At 36.9% G+C, this 4,395-nt stretch overlaps 1 long non-coding RNA gene across 1 annotated transcript; it reads left to right on the forward strand.

Annotated features, from left to right (window-relative positions):
• On the forward strand, window positions 1-729 carry LOC129740485 (uncharacterized). Its single transcript, XR_008736261.1, has 3 exons — window positions 1-263; window positions 327-466; window positions 535-729. It is a non-coding gene; the product is annotated as an uncharacterized LOC129740485 (long non-coding RNA).
• Window positions 730-4,395: the final 3,666 nt, after the last annotated feature.

Below are 4,395 nucleotides of genomic sequence, written 5' to 3' on the forward strand. Positions count from 1 at the left end.
GCACATATACATATTCAATCATGAGCATACTACAAAATCCTTCGCCTGTGCAACACTGATTGATAAATTTTGCTTGTAAGTATTAGTGATCCAAGCAGGCCTTGAAAAAAATTCTGCAACGGCTATTTGAGCCACACATTGTTCGTTCAGAAAGAGTGGTTACGTCATAGAAACAGCACGTGCGGCAGACAGAGGACGAAATTGAAATAAGGCAAATTTGATCCGAAATTGAACGAGCTGTTCTAAGTGCCAAGGATAAAAAAGTGAGTTATTATTAAATATTCCTCAAAGTGCGAGTTTATTTATATTTTTTGTTTGTTTTTCAGCAGACGAGAAAATTTTGAACCGCATGCATCCTTCAATTCCAAAAATGAAAAAACAGCCAGTTGGAGGAAGTTGGCAGTGCCCGTGGTCGATGCAAATGTTTAATCATGATTTATTTTTCCGAACTAGAGCATCGTATGTCGTAAGTAGTCACGCTAATTAATTTTTTTCATCTTGTTCAACGGAATTGTTTCTTTATTCTTCCTCCAGTTTCACGCACAGGATAGTTCATGGGAACGCGGCCTTCGGATACCATTAGTTCAAGTTGGGTTCGGTCAGAGTTGGCTATTCCGCGGTACCTCGAACGAAACGAAGCCATTGATACCAGCAGTATCTGATCAGTGATGTCTTGTGTTCCGGCGTAATCGACGTGGCCAACGACGGGCAAAATAAGAAATTTTTAAATAAGCAAAAATCAGTGCAAATTTTAAAATGTTTTTTTTTTTTGTGATAATTTAACAGTTCAGTGATAGGAAAATAAATGAAAAAGTACCTAAACAAATTCTCGTTTGCATTCATTTTGATTTGAAAACTTCTGAAGCCTTTTCTAGGACGCACGCACACATATGCATACCCACTATTCGATACACTCACACATATGCACATTATTATCTCACCAATACAACCAAACCATGACAGACGTCAACGAGAGCTGTCATTTTGAACCGGGAAAACTGTTTCAAGTAGAATCGGTTGGGCCATTAAATGCTTGAATTCAATGGGACGGATGCTTGAAGAATGCTTGGAATCCAAGCATTCTTTCAAGCATTCCAAGCATTTATTTTGTTAAGCGGGCAATTTCTTCTTTTGTCACACCACCACCCCCCCCCCCCTCCCTTCGAAATTTCCAAAAACCCGAAGGGGGAAATAAATATAGTTTGAAGTAATTTATGTAAATTCCAATGAAAAATTCCCATATTTGAAAGATTACAAGACTAAAAAACAAATTTAAGAAGATGGGAGTTATTTCACCTTTAGTTTTCTTGATTTCTTTGAATTATTCGATAAAAATTAGCTTGATTTATAAGTTTTGTGCAACAATATAGAATGCAATTTGGTTGCATACAAGCTTCCGTGCAATTTATTCCAATTTATTTGTTTTTCGCATTATTTTTTATTGTCCCCCCCCCCCCCCCCCCCCCCCCCTTGCGATGTTCCAACTCCGAGTGACAAAAGAAGGATTTGAAATTTGTTCCGGCCTTATATAGGCCGTAACAATTTCAGTAATTGTTGGTTTTGTTCAGTTGTACATTTTGTCAGTCAATAATGATGTTATAAGAAAAAGCAAAAGTTTGATGCATGTATTCAGGGGTAAAAAGTAATACAAAGAATTCTATTAGTTGAAATCATGAATAAAACGTTTGGATGGATTGAATTTAACCCTTTTAATACCGAGCAAAAAGAGCATTGGCCAAATCAGCCGATCCAAATCGGTGAATTTGCAAACATTTGGAATTTTAATGTTTGAGATTCGAATTCTCCTTTATTTTGCAAAACATTTGGGGCAATTCTCAAGTTTTGAATATTATAGTTGGCTGAGTTATCTATAGAACGTGCCCGACTATTTCGGATAAGTGGGGTCCTTCTGTATTTTGAAAGTCTGAAAGAATCAATGGGACAACTTTAGGCGTTCCTTCTCCCGCTTTGTGATTCTTTTCCGTGATTTTTTGAGATGATAATTCGAATTTTTGGCTGGTTACAGACAAACCTTCATGGTTTCCACTGATTGTCAAATCAACTAACTGGATTGACAGTCTATTGCTTTCGATGTACAGTAGAAGTCCGCTTATCCGAACTCCGGTTATCCTAGCTTCCGCGTTATTTGAGCCACGATTTCATACAAAAGCCTTGTAAAGTTGTGTTCTATGACCACGATATATTGTTATGCTATTTTATCGCCGTTTTCGACGAGTTTAAAGCCTACACTTGTTGAAAAACGTCTTTTAGATAGCATATCAAAATCCATCCATTTACTTATGCGCTATGCGCCAGTTGATATGCAAAACTAAAGGAAAAGGATAGGGTTTATCAATGTATTTCGTCTGTAACCCAAGGTTTCATTTATCCGAGGTGGTCTTCCCCCCGACAACTCGAATAAGCGGGGTTCTACTGTATTCAGTTGATTTGACGCAAACCCCTCTTTTCACTAATGTGTTTTTTTCGGAGAAACATTGAGCAACACTAAAAGCTTTCAAGGAATCATTCACTAATGCCACACATCAAAGTTATGTCTTGTTTAGTTGAAGCGATTCTAGTGCCTTCTCGTTTCTCGAATCGAATACAATTTCGTTTGCTATGAAATTGATCGCACTTTCGATTGTTTTCAACAGCATCATCATTGGAAGAGCCCGATGTGACTATTGCTGCAAGCTGCATCCTCTTGCACCGAGCTTACCAGTTCCGGAGAATTTCAGTGTTAGCGGTTCGCTAACTTATTTACAATCGTCAATGTATCCAGTAAATCCATTTCTTCAGTTTGATCATATGCACAAGTTTGGAGGCTGCCTTCGAGCGAATGTTTCTTTCAGCGATGGCTATCTCAGATCTTCGATTTACTGTTCCAAGCTGAGCAACGACTCTCTACCTTTGATAAGTCTCAAAACATTAACTGAAAATGAAGCGAAAAAATGGCTCCAATGTAATCGGTTTAAATTTTCCGTATTTTTGGATCAAGATAATCAAAAATTTTTACTGGACGCTATTTTGAACGCTGGAAGTTCAGCATCGCAAGGAACGTTGGGTATCAACATGACCGATTCCGAAATAAACAGAATCTTAGCGAATCACCATTTACAAAACGTAATGCATGATGAGGTTCCTTGTGTTTGTCAATACTGGAACAACTTTGAACTTCACCTGGGCTGCTCGGGGGAGTCTTGGGACAACGATTTTGTGTTCGTGATTAAAGTGCTAGGAATATTCTCGGTTACGTCCGTCTTGGTATTCGTTTGTTGCGAATTTCAGAAATCGAAAAAAAATGTTAAAAATTAGACTCTGAGTGTAATAACAAATATCAATAAAGTTATTTCCACCTTAAAAAAATCAACGAGTTCATAATGCATGCAATATTTAGAGAGTTTAATTCTTCATTTCAAACATTATTGAATTTTTCACAATAATTTACAATCCAAAATTGTGTAAATTAACAATTTAGATAGCAACCCCGTCAAACACGAGAAATATGGAAATGGATCTATTTTAAAAAAAAAAATTACCGATTTAGTAGCCTCATAAATCTTTGGTCCATCTGCATACGAGCTTAAAAATGATTGGTAGTTAGTTCTAAGAGTTGGCAACATTCTGGATTGATTTTTTAAGAAAAAAAAGCATTCTTATTTAGGTTGAAGAGATGAAACAGAAACCCCGCTAAAGGCAGGGTTGAGAATCAACGACAACATTTTGAAAAATATTTTTAATTATTTTCTTTTCATATATCATGAAATATCTCATATGTTAGTGGAATGATTCAGTCTTAAAATGTTTCAAAATTTAAGAAATTTTTTTTTGAGTTTGTATGTTGCGGCATACATTAGCTTCACAAAACAGTTAACCTAAAAATAAGAAATTTGAATTATTATTGAATTACACAATACCTCACCTAGCATTATACTTCACCTTGAAACAAAATTAATATTTCACCAACATCATACTTTCCATGTACACTTACCTTAAATACCTACTTACCTTGGTACTTACCATGAATTCTGTCATACTGGCATCCCTAAAATTAGAAATGTCAAAGTTAGGGAAAAACATGACACACAATAATTGAACACTCGTGGTGATAAAATCAGCGAATTTGTGCCAACATCGACAACTTATTTCACCGTAAAAAATCGTCTGGAACCGATCCGAAGCTTCCCCAGCTGGAACTAGTCGTCGTCCGAGGAGAGGAAACCAACGTGAACAGCAGCAGCAGAAATCTCAGGTGATTACCAAAACATTTTGGTGCCGAAACCCGGGATAGTAGTTGCACTACCAAGTCGACCTCCACGTGGCAAAACATTTCATCGTTTTGTGGTCTCAGAACCACAAAGATCCGGTCCAGCATCCGATCTTACGAAACAATTC

This window comes from Uranotaenia lowii, chromosome 1 (genome assembly GCF_029784155.1).
Source record: "Uranotaenia lowii strain MFRU-FL chromosome 1, ASM2978415v1, whole genome shotgun sequence".
NCBI classification, from domain to species: Eukaryota; Metazoa; Arthropoda; class Insecta; order Diptera; family Culicidae; genus Uranotaenia; species Uranotaenia lowii.